Source organism: Schistocerca americana, chromosome 8, assembly GCF_021461395.2.
Source record: "Schistocerca americana isolate TAMUIC-IGC-003095 chromosome 8, iqSchAmer2.1, whole genome shotgun sequence".
Lineage (NCBI taxonomy): Eukaryota > Metazoa > Arthropoda > Insecta > Orthoptera > Acrididae > Schistocerca > Schistocerca americana.
In genome coordinates, this window is record NC_060126.1 from 524327530 (window position 1) to 524343075 (window position 15546).

Sequence of the window (15546 nt, forward strand, 5' to 3'; positions counted from 1 at the left end):
GCAGCGGCCGGACAACCGGTTTGCGCGCTCTGCAGCAGCACAGCACGGCGCCGCACTTACCTCGCTCTGAAGACACGCCGTGCCCAGCTACCGCCGTAACAGCTGTAGGTTAAATGGATCTACTCTTCTCTCTGCCACGTACTCGAAACTAAGGATGCGAAAAACCGACTGGTATTTTAGTCCCGAATAACCAGTATTTTTCTGTATTTGTCTCCTCAGCTACTTTTATTATTTACTGATAACCCGATAAAAAAAATCGAAATAACTATTAGTTATTGCAGCAGTGTTAAAATTTTTCGTTTTTAAATAAGCCTTTTTCAAAAGGACAAGTAATTTTTATTCGTAAAATTTGCATTGCTTTGAAAAATACTGCGTTATTACAGAAAATGGGGAAAGCGGTCAGTGCCATTTTAATAACAATGTCGACAGAAACGAGCAAAAACACGTGGCATAAGAATTGGTGCAGCATTGCTAAGACAGTAATGTACCTGTTACCGTGAGGTATCTCCTGTTAGATGCTACGTGTGTATATGCAGTGTTCAAGATTTGCCCTATCTGGTCTGTATGGTACTTTCTCACTGTCGTGTTTGGACATCAGCTGTATTACAGAATAGCACCCTCCGTAGTCTGGAAGCTTTTACGGATTGCAGTATCAATAAAGCACAATGCTTCATTTGCTTTAAAAGGTTAAAAGCGGCGGGAGCCACAACAAATTTGCCACACAAAAGGTGAAAAGTTTTAACTTAACAGTTCATTCGTAGTCTGCAATAAATACAGAAAGCACCTGAGCAGGGGCCCGTGTATACATAACACGCTTTTACATGCTTGTCGCCCTTTGGGTCGGACAAAGTAACACGGAAAATACGGTCCTTCAACCTCAGTTTTCTCTCTTCAGCACTGACTATTCGCAGTGCCCAAATAGTGGTATGATACCCGATTACAAGATGATTTTTGAGCAGAGTTTCAATAAATTGGGGTCAATAGGAGAATACTGATGGTATTTAGTAGCAACCAACCACTCATCACTTTTCGAGAAATCACCAAACGGTGCGCGGACTACATGTTCTTTTATTTGCCTATTTAATTCATATTTTGATTCTATGCATCTTAAAACCAAAGGAGTAAAAATTCTTTATTTCATTTCGACATTTAGTGTACGGAGTAATAGAAATAAAAAATCGAACATCGCTTATTTCAGAAACCGGTTATTTTGAGCGGTTTTAATAGTCCGGTTAAACTGGAGTTGTAAAAAAAAACTTGTACAACAGAAAACCGGTTGCTTCAGTAACAACCGCCATCCCTACTCGAAACTCTCTGTTGAACATTCCAGGAAGCAGCTACTCAGGTAGCAGAGTACTTGTGGAGTGCACATGAGAGTTTTTTATGCTAGGTAGTAGTTTGTCGTACTGTAATCAACACGCGACAGTCCATACGCAGAAAGGTAAGTCAGGCCCTATTCAGAGTACAAACACTTTAACTGTCAAAATTTCATCAGTGAATTGTCGAAGTATTCGTAATAAAGTTCCCACCTTTAGTGCCCTCCAGGAAACTTCTCGCGCTTAGATTACACTAGCCAACAAAAATTTACTTTTTTTCTGTAACTGGTATGAAAATAGCTAAGCTGTAATAGAAATGCAAGATTAGCTCTTGTTTTGAAGTTGTAATAACTTTACGTTATTGCCTACATAAGGTTATGCATGTATTTACCTTGCTGTTAACCCTCGGAGGAAGGTTACTAAGGCGCAACCGCTTCCTGACGTTAGCATTCTTCTACTGGTGATTCGTTGATTACCTTCCAGAAGACGAACACCGATGCTCTCTACTTTCCGTGGTATCTCATCTCCATATTCGACATTTCCTGCTGGAAGCGTTCTCCGTCGGTTACAGTACCACAGTTGTCAGAAAAGAAGACCAAGAGAGAATCGAGGAATCGTAACTTTAAGGACATATTGCATCCCAGTCTGCTGTAGCACTGCAGAAAATTTGGGACTAGATCTTTGTAGTTTTCTGCTCTCTTACTTCCTAGAACGTTTGTTGACATTTGAACAAAACCATCCCAAGCTAAATTTTCATCACTTGCCTGGATGGTGTGGAAATGCTCCTGTTTCTACTGTTTGTGTGAACTGGGGACCCACGAAAGTCCTCTCTTTTACTTTTTGTCTCACTAAGACGTGGAAATTCCTCGTGCAGATAGAGAAATACTGCCCCAATTTTGTCTATGACCTTAACGAAGTTTATCAGCAGGTCCAATTTTATATGAAGATCAGGGCGAGTTATGTTCTTGAATTCGACAGGTGCTTCGTGCATGAAATTGTGAGATCCTAACGCTTAGGCCAATGAAGTGCTCTGGCGCGGCTACCTCAGAGGCGCAGCAAGCAACAGAATTCCGTGTAGCTGTGTTGTAGCACGCCTATAACTTGCAGATCCCTGGAAATCTTCCGTTTAAACTTCTCATTCTTCTTCAATCGCAATAACAAGTTTTTCATGTTATAGTATGTTTCTCTCATGTAAGGTTCATGCCCAGTCGGAATCGATGGTAGCACCTCGCCATCACTTAGGAGGAGTCGATGAACAACCTCCACTGTTCACTTTTCACTTTTACAGCCGATGTCCATAGCTGTCATTAGTCCCTGTACATGACTGCAAAATACCAAGTTCTTTTAACTTGCGAAAAATGGAGGGGACGGCGTGTGGCAGTTACGGAAAGCAGTCACATTTACTGTCTTATCAAGACAGTTCCACAGCTGTAGTGTTGACGCCAACAGTTCAGCCTTACCTTTTCGCAAGTGCGGATCTCTCAATACGTCATTAAGTTCGCTCTGTGTTCTTTTGTGAAACTCTGTGCATTCATCGTTGCACAAAAAATCGGGACCCTTCGAAGAACTGCGTTTTGAAGGTGATCGTGCAGCACTATTTAGTTTCACTACAGCCCTCGTCGCTATCGCAGTCAGATGGGACACGAGCAGGCGGTCCGCCTCTGTGAGACACTGGTCGCATGGCCGATGTGTGTCGGGATACGTCAGGGAATATTTTTTCTTCTTCTTGGAAATACCATGTGCTAATGGAGTCGTCGTACAAAAGTATCAATCATTCACATACATGATTTGATGTTTCTCGCCAGATCACGGATATACAGGGTGAGTCACCTAACGTTACCGCTGGATATATTTCGTAAACCACATCAAATACTGACGAACCGATTCAACAGACCGAACGTGAGTAGAGGGGCTAGTGTAATTGTTTAATACAAACCATACAAAAATGCACGGAAGTATGTTTTTTAACACAAATCTACGTTTTTTTTAAATTGAACATATAAACAAATACGTAATCATTGCCGTTTGTTGCATTGTAAAATGTTAATTAGATCCGGAGATATTGTAACCTAAAGTTGACGCTTGAGTACCACTCCTCCGCTGTTCGATCGTGTGTATCGGAGAGCACCGAATTACGTAGGGATCCAACGGGAACGGTGATGGACCTTAGGTACAGAAGAGACTGGAACAGCACATTACGTCCACATGCTAACACCTTTTTAATGGTCTTTTTCACTGACGCACATGTACATTACCATGAGGGGTGAGGTACACGTACACACGTGGTTTCCGTTTTCAATTACGGAGTGGAATAGAGTGTGTCCCGACATGTCAGGCCAATAGATGTTCAATGTGGTGGCCATCATGTAACGTGTGTACCGTGATGTGCCTACAACCCCAGAGGATATGAAACAACGTATTGTGGCAGCCTGCGGCGACATTACACCAGATGTACTGCGGCGTGTACGACATTCATTACTGTGTGCAGCAAATGATGGCCACCACATTGAACATCTATTGGCCTGACATGTCGGGACACACTCTATTCCACTCCGTAATTGAAAACGGAAACCACGTGTGTACGTGTACCTCACCCCTCATGGTAATGTACATGTGCGTCAGTGAAAAAGACCAATAAAAAGGTGTTAGCATGTGGACGTAATGTGCTGTTCCAGTCTCTTCTGTACCTAAGGTCCATCACCGTTCCCTTTGGATCCCTACGTAATTCGGTGGTCTCCGATACACACGATCGAACAGCGGAGGAGTGGTATTCAGGCGTCAACCTTAGGTTACAATATCTCCGGATGTACGGGTATTTAACATTTTACAATGCAACAAACGGCACTGATTACGTATTTGTTTATATGTTCAGATGTGCTAACAAAACTAACGGGGTTCCATTTAAAAAAACCGTAAGTTTGTGATAAAAAACATACTTCCGTGCATTTTTTTTATGGTTTGTATTAGCCAATTACACTAGCCCCTCTCGCCACGTTCGGTCTGTGGAATCGATTCGTCAGTATTTGATGTGGTTTACGAAATATATCCAGCGGTAATGTTAGGTGACTCACCCTGTATATAAATGACCTAGTAGATAGAGTCGGAAGTTCCATGTGGCTTTTCGCGGATGATGCAGTAGTATACAGAGAAGTTGCAGCATTAGAAAATTGTAGCGAAATGCAGGAAGATCTGCAGCGGATAGGCACTTGGTGCAGGGAGTGGCAACTGACCCTTAACATAGACAATTGTAATGTATTGAGAATACATAGAATGAAGGATCCTTTATTGTATGATTATATGATAGCGGAACAAACACTGGTAGCAGTTACTTCTGTAAAATATCTGGGAGTATGCGTGCGGAACGATTTGAAGTGGAATGATCATATAAAATTTATTGTTGGTAAGGCGGGTACCAGGTTGAGATTCATTGGGAGAGTCCTTAGAAAATGTAGTCCATCAACAAAGGAGGTGGCTTACGAAACACTCGTTCGACCTATACTTGAGTATTGCTCATCAGTGTGGGATCCGTACCAATCGGGTTGACGGAGGAGATAGAGAAGATCCAAAGAAGAGCGGCGCGTTTCGCCACAGGGTTATTTGGTAAGCGTGATAGCGTTACGGAGATGTTTAGCAAACTCAAGTGGCAGACTCTGCAAGAGAGGCGCTCTGCATCGCGGTGTAGCTTGCTGTCCAGGTTTCGAGAGGGTGCGTTTCTGGATGAGGTATCGAATATATTGCTTCCCCCTACTTATACCTCCCGAGGAGATCACGAATGTAAAATTAGAGAGATTCGAGCGCGCACGGAGGCTTTCAGACAGTCGTTCTTCCCGCGAACCATACGCGACTGGAACAGAAAAGGGAGGTAATGATAGTGGCACGTAAAGTGCCCTCCGCCACACACCTTTGGGTGGCTTGCGGAGTATAAATGTAGATGTAGATAGCAAAGCCCATGGAAAATCTTTCACGATTCAACCATGAATGAAGACTCGAGACAAAAGATATGCAACATACACGAGGAACTCATGGCTTGTCCCGGTCCCCGGTTTCACAGCCGAAGTGCAATCTGTACGCCTTCCTAATATAAGGTGTCATTGGCCTCCTTTGCGATTCCATTGTAGCCTGTCCACAAATGCAGCCAAAGTTGTCAGCACTGTATAGCATTTGCGGGGCATATTGAGGCATAGCAATTACAGTGACCGCACGCGCTAACTATACTTAAGTTACACGTTATTCCAGCACACGAACAAAACACAGCTCGTAACAGACTGAAAGTACGCTTAAACGGAACATGCTCCGCTCTTCCCTTCCTCTCGCTTTTCTGGTGGTTGCTACGAACCTGAGCTAAAAGTAGCGACAAGATACACACGGCTACTGCTGCCCTGCTGCCCAGAACTTCAGCAGTCTGTCTACCGTCAGCGGGATTTCGAAGCGTATGTAGGAAGGGATTGACAATCAATGCTAATAAAATATAATGATAAATAAATGTACCCCTCTTTCATTTGGAAACGAGAGCAAACTCGAGTTTTTCGTTGACGTTTTCGTTATCAGCGTGGTCGATAGTTAACAAATATTTCATACCAGTTACATTTCACTGTTGGCTAGTGTAAGAGGTCTAGGTGAAAGCAAGTTAATTGTTTGGTGTTTGTAAAATGGTTCAAATGGCTCTGAGCACTATGGGACTTAACATCTGTGGTCATCAGCCCCATAGAACTTAGAACTACTTAAACCTAACTAACCTAAGGACATCACACACATCCATGCCCGAGGCAGGATTCGAACCTGCGACCGTAGCAGTCGCGCGGTTCCGGACCGAGCGCCTTAACCGCGAGACCACCGCGGCCGGCTGGTGTTTGTACCGGCCACCTGATTCCGCGGTGGCAGTTCTAGAGCCCAAAGAAAATCTATAAGCAGTAGCGCGTAAATACCCAGATCATGCGATACTAGTTGGTGGCGGCTTCAGCATCCCAGTTGTAGACTGGTGTGGCTATGGATTCATTAAGGAGTGATACAATCGTGCGAAGCAGTTCTGAACACGTTTTCTGAAAACTGTCGTGCGCAGCTAGTTCGGAAGTCAACTGACAGCGCCATGTAGAGACGGGGATTAGTGATCGTGGTGTCTTTATAGCAGCTACGGTTACGAAAGTAAATAAACAAGTCAAGAAGGCTACGGGAGTGTTTTGATAGAAAGAGGAGATAAGCAGTTGTTAGCGTCTCACTTAGGCAATGAACTGACATCATTTAGTTCCTGTAAGATGGACGTAGAGGAATTATGGGCCAAGTTTAAGCAGATTGTAAGTCGTGGTCTGGAGGGCTACGTCCCTAGTAAGTGGATCAAGGACGGAAAAGACCCACCGTGGTTGATCAACGAAATTCGGAAATTGCTGAGGAAAGCAGAAGCTGTGGTACTCTCGGTTCAAAACAGAACCTTCGAACGATGACAGGCAAAGGTTAGTGTAGATTCTGTGAAAAAGATCTGGACGCGAACATACAAACACTACCACAGTCATACTTTAGCAAAAAGATCTGGCGGAGAACTCCTTGCAAAATGGATGAGCAGTTCTGAGGCTTCAATCCAGTCACTCGTTGACCGGTCTGGAATGGCAGATGAAACTAGCTTAAACGAGAGCCGAAGTTTTAAATTTCGCTTTTAAAAAGTCGTTCACGCGGGAAAATCCCTAACATCGGTTTGCTGCAGAATCCTTGAACACTTTCTAAGTCCGAATGTAATAAATTTTGTTGTTACCGAGGACCTTATGTACACGAATCAGCAGGGTTTTAGAAAGCATCGCTCGTGCGAAACTCAGCTTGCCCTTTTCTCCCATGATATACTGCGACTATGGATGAAGAGCAACAGGCAGGTTCTATATTTCCATATTTTCAAAAAGCGTATACACTATGTGATCAAAAGTTTACGGACACCACAAAAACATACGTTTTTCGTATTAGATGCATTGTGCTACCACCTGCTGCCAGGTACTCCATATCAGCGACGTCAGTAGTCACTAGACATCGTGAGAGAGCAGCATGGGGCGCTCCGCGGAACTCACGGACTCCGAACGTGGTCCGGTGGTTGGGTGTCCAAAAATGGTTCAAAAAATGTTCAAATGTGTGTGAAATCTTATGGGACTTAACTGCTAAGGTCATCAGTCCATAAGCTTACTCACTACCTAACCTAAATTAACCTAAGGACAAACACACACACCCATGCCCGAGGGAGGACTCGAACCTCCGCCGGGACTAGCCGCTCAGTCCATGACTGCAGCGCCTGAGACCGCTCGGCTAATCCCGCGCGGCAAAAATGGTTCAAATGGCTCTGAGCACTATGGGACTTAACATCGGAGGTCATCAGTCCCCCAGAACTTAGAACTACTTAAAGCTAACTAACCTAAGGACATCACACACATCCATGCCCGAGGCAGGATTCGAACCTGCGACCGTAGCAGTCGCGCGGTTCCGGACTGAAGCGCCTAGAACCGCTCGGCCACCGCGACCGCGGCGGGGTGTCACTTGTATCATGCGTCTGTATGCGAGATTTCCACAGTCCTAAACATCCCTAGGTTCAATTTTTGCACTGTGATAGTGAAGTGGAAACGTGAAGGGACAGCACAAAAGCGTACAGGCCGACCTCGTCTGTTGACTGGCAGAGACCGCCGACAGTTGAAAGGGGTCGTAATGTGTAATAGGCAGACATCTATCCAGATCATCACAAAGGAATTCCAGACTGCATCAGGATCCGCTGCAAGTATTATGACAGTTAGGCGGGAGGTGAGAAAACTTGGATTTCATGCTCGAGCGGCTGCTCATAAGCCACACATCACGCCGGTAAATGCCAAACGACGCCTCGCTTGGTGTGAGGAGCGTCAACATTGGACTACAGAACAGTGGAAAAACGTTGTGTGGAGTGACCAACCACGGTACACAATGTGGCGATCCGATGGCAGGATGTGGGTATGTCGAATCCCGGTGAACGTCATCTGCCAGCGTGTGTAGTGCCAACAGTAAAATTCGGAGGCGGTGGTGTTAAGGTGTGGTCGTGTTTTTCATGAAGGGGGCTTACCCCGTTGTTGTTTTGGGTGGCACTATCACAGCACAGGCCTACATTGATGTATTAAGCACCTTCTTGCTTCCCACTGTTGAACAATTCGGGGATGGTGATTGCATCTTTCAATACGATCGAGCACCTGTTCGTATTGCACAGCCTGTGGCGGAGTGGTCACACGACAATAACATTCCTGGAACGCCGACTTCGTGCCAGGCCTCACCGACCGCCATCGATACCTCTCTGCAGAGCTACTTAAACCTAACTAACCTAAGGACATCACACACATGCACGCCCGAAGCAAGATTCGAACCTGCGACCGTAAGAGTCGTGTCCGCAGCTCGTGGTCGTGCGGTAGCGTTCTTGCTTCCCGCGCCCGGGTTCCCGGGTTCGATTCCTGACGGGGTCAGGGATTTTCTCTGCCTCGTAATGACTGGGTGTTGTGTGATGTCCTTGGGTTAGTTGGGTTTAAGTAGTTCTAAGTTAGGGGACTGATGACCATAGATGTTAAGTCCCATAGTGCCCAGAGGCATTTGAACCATTTTGTAGCAGTCGTGAGGTTCCGGACTGAAGTGCCTAGATCCGCTCTGCCACCGCGGCCGGCGCAGTGCAACACTCCGTGAAGAATGGGCTGCCATTCCCCAAGAAACTTTCCAGCACGTGACTGAACGTATGCCTGTGGGAGTGGAAGCGGTCATCAAGGCTAAAGTGTGCCGACACCACATTGAATTCCAGCATTACCGTTGGAGGGCGCCACGAACTTGTAAGGCATTTTCAGCCAGGTGTCCGGATACTTTTGATCACATAGTGTAGTACGCTAGCGCGATCTATTCTTGAGTAATGCTCTAGAGTTTCAAAAAATGGTTCAAATGGCTCTGAGCACTATGGGACTTAACATCTATGGTCATCAGTCCCCTAGAACTTAGAACTACTTAAACCTAACTAACCTAAGGACATCACACAACACCCAGCCATCTCGAGGCAGAGAAAATCCCTGACCCCGCCGGGAATCGAACCCGGGAACCCGGGCGTGGGAAGCGAGAACGCTACCGCACGACCACGAGCTGCGGGCTGTAGAGTTTGGGATCCGTACCAGATCAGATTGAAAGAAGACATCGATGCAGGCTACTAGATTTGTTACTGGTATGTTGGGGCAACACGTAAATGTTACGGAGGTGGTTGAGGAACACAAATGGGATTCTCTGGAGGGAAGTCGACGTTCTTTTTGAAGGATGCTATTGACGAAATTTAGAGAATCGTAACTTGAAGCTGACAGCAGAACTATTCTAGTGCCACCAACATACACTTCACATAGGGATCACGAAGATACGAGAAATTAATGCTCATACGATGGCTCATAGAGAGTCGTATTTTCCTCGCTCTATTATCGAGTGGAACGGGAAAGGAAGTGACTAGTAGTGGTACAAGTATCTTCTGCCACGCACTGTACGGTGATTGTGGGATATGTGTGTAGGTGTAGGTGTACATGTATGTTGCACGCAGGCGCGGACCCGGGGTTCGGTCCTATGGTGGGGGTGGAAGTAGGGTCTGGCGGCACAGTTTGGTTTGTTACTGTCCCCACTTCCAGTGTAACTCCTTATTACCCACACTTTAAAAGTACCGCATATGGCTAGGATTGTAATAATGAAAATAAATTACATTTTGAAAAAATAATATCATAATAAATTATGTAGTTCGATTGCATTAAAGTTTTGTAGTAATTATTGTTGTAATTTTATGAAGAAATGAACAATTCATGGTAGAAAATGGAGTAAGGGTAGACTACATGTGTGTGAATCTTAAAATAGACTGTCTAGTCTTTATAGATGATCTAGTAATCTTTCCAGACTCCATAGACAGCAAAAATGCTGAACCAATTGAAGACACAGGCAGCGAAGGCTAGCTGTCAGATCTCCTTTGAGAAAACTTAGTCTATGACAAAATAATCAGCACCAGGAGAACTAGAGGCTGGACTAGGAAAAATTAAGCTGGCAAAAACGTTTAAATATCTAGGTGAATGGACAGAGCACAGCGTGTCAGGGGAAGAAGCCTTCATGCCACATATTAACTAAAGGGAAGTGGCTTACAAACTAACTGAAGGCATCTACAATACGAGATCGATATACTTTGGTTGGTTGGTTGGTTGGTTGGGGTCCCACCGGATTACGGTTGGCGGGGAAGGTAGTCGGCCGTGCCCTCTCAAGGTGGCGATCGCGGCATTTGCCTGAAGCGATTTAGGGAAATCAGGATGGCCGGACGGGGGTCTGAACCGCCGTCCTCCCGAATGCGAGTCCGGTGTGCTGATCACTGCGCCACCTCGCTCGGTCCAATGTGCTTAAAGGACGTCAGTAGACCCTGCTGCACTGTTACATATGCGGCAGGGACTCGCACAGCGAACAGGAAAGTTCTGATGGAGAAACCTGAGGCGAAGGAAAGAGAGATTTTGAGAGAAACGGTGAGGCCTCTCAGAGAAAGCAGCAAGCACAGAAGGCTTCACGACCACGAACTACATAGGCACGTGGAGAAGATGAGTAACGCGTTTCGGAAAAGAAGGATCGGCTTTTATGTCACATGATACGAATGAGCCGAGCAAGAGTATTTGAAAGGATATTATAAATCACCTTCAAGATAAAAAAAAAAGCCAAAGCGGCATGGTTCATAGAAGTTGAAAAAGATCTAGTACAACTGGACATTCCTTCCAAAGGAAAAAGTACAATCATCCATAGATTTCCAAGAAAAGCCGAAGATGAACACAGGGAAGGCGTGGACCCAAGAGATTTGGTTTGATTGTTTGGGGGGAAGAGACCAAACAGCAAGGTCATCGGTCTCATCGGATAAGGGGAGGATGGGAAAGGAAGTCGGGTGTGCCATTTCAAAGGAACCATCCCGGCATTGGGACCCAAGAGAGAAAAGAACAACGCCGTTAACGAATGCAGGAAAAAGACACTTGAATTGACGTGGTGCCTAGTTGATCGAAACGAAGAAAGAAGAAAAAGGTTTACATCAGTGCTTAGTACAGCGCCTTAGCATAAATTCCAAGAAACTACATTTCAGATAAATACATAATTTGAAAGGCATCCGTATGAAAAATTTAAGAGTTACAGGTGCCATGCAGTTTAGATGTAAGAGCAACAAACTCACATAATTTTGACAACCTCATAGTTAACTCGGTGTAAAATCTATGTGTGTGCTCGCCTTTGCCAGTATTTAACTTGGCACCACGATTGTGAAGCAGGAGCTGGAAAGTAGCCTGTGTTAAACATGTAACTTTCTAGAGTCTTTGCCATTGAAATACTCTTAGTTTTTCACGCGACTTAATTCTCCCAAAAGGAGCTGAGGAATTGCAAATTGTTGTGTGTACGAGGGGTGTTCAATAAGTAAAGCAGCACTTTTTTTTTTTGAAAGCGTTGGCTTTATTCAGGATTCTAATACACCGTATCACTCCCCAGTCTTTTGGCTACAAAACCCTATTTTTCAGCGTAATCTCCGCTCAATGCCAGGGCCATGTGACACCTTCTGGGAGGGACTGTGTGTCCGCACGGTCTCAGCCTGTTGATCGACGTCGGAGCAGACATCTTCCTGCATCAACAACCTCCCCATCGTCTGCATGGTGCTTGGCGCGGAGTGCATCCTTCATCGGGCCAAACAGATGGAAGTCGGAAGGTGTGAGGTCCGGGTTGTAAGGTGGATGAGGAAGGACAGTCTACTGAAGTTTTACGAGCTTCTCTCGGGTGCCCATACTTCTGTAAGGCCTTCCGTTGTCATCGGTAAGAAGTTCGTTCGTATTTTTGTAGCGAAGAACACGCTGAAGTCATTTCTTCAATTTCCTCAGTGTAGCGCTGTACACCTCAGAGGTGATCGTTCCACTACGGAGGAGGACATCAAACAGAATAACCGCTTCAGAGACCCAGAAGACCGTCGCCATGACTTCACTGGCCGAGGGTGCAGCTTTGAACTTTTTCTTCTGAGAAGTTGAGCTACTCCACGAATTGCCGTTTTTTTTCCTGTTCGAAGTGATGAACCCGTGCTTCATCGCTTGTGACTATGTTCGACGAAAAAATGTCATGACCAGCCTCGTAATGGTCAAGCAATTCTGCACAGATGGCCCTCGGTTGCTGTTTATGGTCTTGTGATAGGCAGCGAGGAAACCATCGCGCACACATTTTCGACTACCACAAGTGTGGGCAAGTGTGTCAGCAGCACCGTCAGAGACGTCCAATGACTCACCGTGCTTTTCCCCCACTGCAATGTCTCCGTAGATATTTTGCAAGCGCCTATGAATACCTGCGATGCTCTGGTTTCCGCGAAAAGAAACTCGATGGCTGTTGTGTGCGCTGGATGCACCTCCGTTACAAACGCCTTTATGAAAGCACCGCCACCTGCCGGAACTTCATAACACTAAAACTGAGGCCAGAACATTCCACAATGTCCCGTAACAAATTCCGCATTTTTTCAAGAGAAACTGGCCGAGAAAGCAAAGAATAGCATTATTTATGAAACTCCCTTCGTAAACATATGAACGCTCGATTAAAATGTTATTTCGGAGGAAAGAAGGGAAGGGGTGTATCTCCTAAGACGGCCCCTTACAACCGCCCCTGCTAACATGTTGCCACGCGAACGTCTCTGCGGCGAGCTCTGCCGGTATTGAAGCACTCCTCGAAAAGTCGGCGCGACAGAAAAATTAAGTGCCGGTTTATAGGCAGACGGAGGTCGCTACTCGACACTGCAATGTTTTGAAATAATATTTTTGAGCAGACCGGACAAAAATTAGTCGTTCCCAGGAGACATAACGCTAACACCGGGTAACACGACGTCTAGCCATGACAACGGCCTCAATTCGGCGACAGGAGGCCAAGAAATCTCTTCAGGCGTGCCATATCCAGCAGAGGCGGCTCATTCGTCAGTGGATCTGGTAAAGCTACAATCTCTCAGAGGTTTCGATGTTACTTTCTATCTGCTGTCCCTACGTCGCCCAGACATTTTCTGTGGGATTACAACTACACGATATTGTGGGCTGGTATAGGAACGACAGTGTCCGCCAAATCAGGAATTTATACCTGCAGACTTGCGCACACGGCTGTAATCATCTTGAAAGATGGGAGTGCCCCCAGCATAATCATCATCAACACGTCCACTGATGAGCCAAAACACTATAATAGCGTATTGGTCCACCTTTAGAACGCATCGTAGCAGCTATTCTGCGCGGCACTGGTTGTGCAAGTCCTCGGTATGTTTCTGAATCTCCGTCACACCACGTGTCAACGCGAAGGTCACGTAGTTCCCGTAAGTTACTAGCCGGTGGTTTGTGGGCATGGAGTTGGCGAAATTGGTAACAGGACATGAACCGTGCTCCTCAAACCAATGTAGCAAGATTCTCGCGTTTTGACACGGACAGTTATCCTGCCGGAACACAACGCCGTCGGGGAAGGCATCAGGCATAAAGGGATGCTGGTGATCCACCACAATGTCCACGTGGTCCACACCTCTCTTGGTGCCACAAGTCTGATGGAGCCACAACTTAATGTCACTCCATGAGCCTTCGTCCGTAGTGCAGTACGTGTTTCGAGCAGCCTGGATGACTGCATACCCGGTCGCGATCATCGACCTGGTGTAACAAGAGACGTGAGTCTTCTGGCGTTTCCATCGATCCAGTTTGAATGTCGATGATTCCGCAGTCGTAATTGACGGTCTCATTGGATAAACAAGCGAACATGTAGGGAGCCTCATACTCAACAACGTCAGCCAAACTGTGTGCTCCGAACTACTTGTGGCTGCACCAGCACTCTCCTCTGTTGTCTGATCTGCCGCTGATCGCCGCCTATCCTGCTTTGCAGACTGGGCAACCCTCCGACCTCCACGTTCCGTGATGAGGCGTCCATGTCCAACACTTCGGCGCCTACTCGCCGTTGCGCCGTTCATCAAACACTTTCCATAAACGCTCATAACAGTAGCACGCCAACAGTCGGCCGACCAGCTTCGCCGCTTCCGAGATGCCTATTCCCAGGCACCGGGCCATAACGATGTGCCCCTTGTCAAAGTCGTTTATGCGAGCGGAATTCTCCGGAATGCTACCACAGTCGTTTCCCCGGTCTCGCAGTGGACAGAGGTCATAATATTTTGGCTCACCATTGTAGACGTCAGGGCAACAACCGGTCACCGATAATGTTGAAATAAACTTCCTGGATCATATAGTGAAAATTTCACTGTGCAGCGGAGTGTGCGCTGATGTGAAACTTCCTGGCAGATTAAAACTGTGTGCCGCACCGAGACTCAAACTCGGGACCTTAGCCTTCTCGGGCAAGTGCTCTACCAACGGAGCTACCGAACGACGAATCACGACCCGTCCTCACAGATTTTATTCGGCCAGGTAGTTTCGTATCAGAGAACACTGCGCTGCAGAATAAAAATTTCATTCTGGTAACACAGGTTGTGGCTAAGCCTTGTCTGCGCATTATACTTTCTTCGAGGAGCGCTAGTCCTGCAAGTTTCGTAGGAGAACTTGTGTGGAGTTTGGAAGGTAGGAGACCGGTACTGGAGGAAATAAAACTCCGAGGAGGGCTCGTGAATCGTGCTTGTGTAGCTCAGTCGGTAGAGCAATTGCCCCCGAAAGACAAAGGTTACGAGTTCGAGTCTCGGTCCGGCAAATAGTTTTCGTCTTCCAGGAAGTTTTCTGGATCACGATCTAGATGGCCTGAGACAGCGCACCACCCAATGACACTCAAAACGTTACAGAATCTCTTCTGGACCATTGCGGGTTAAACATCTCATTGCGCTACAGGTGCACTCCAAGCCTTCCATCATTTGAAAAGAAGCAAAATTACTACTCGTCATACCTCACTACACGTCTCCCATCAGTCACTGACTAGTGCATGCGTTGGTTGGCCCACTGATGACGTGCTGCTGAAAGCCCCATTGTGAGCAAAGGCCTCCTGGGGGGGTTCCGGTTTCCTAACGTACATTCCCTACAGCTCCCCTTGTCATTTTCGCTCTGAAACTGATTCAGGTGAACCTGGATTCACTGGCAGCAGAAATCCCTGTCGGGCTTGAAACCGACTGTCGTTGACAAGGCGTGACACCAGTTTCCGACCCGCGTCACTTCGCATCTTTCTACGACCACTCTTCTTTCGCCATGTTCTACGGCTGCGATTGATACACATTTTCTTGTAGGGGTGCAGGGCAGTCTGCGCTTAT

At 46.3% G+C, this 15546-nt stretch overlaps 1 protein-coding gene across 1 annotated transcript in view; it reads left to right on the plus strand.

Moving 5' to 3' along the window:
* Positions 1-15546, plus strand: part of LOC124544988 (flotillin-2) — a 318114-nt gene that overhangs the window by 224358 nt on the left and 78210 nt on the right. The window lies entirely within an intron of this gene.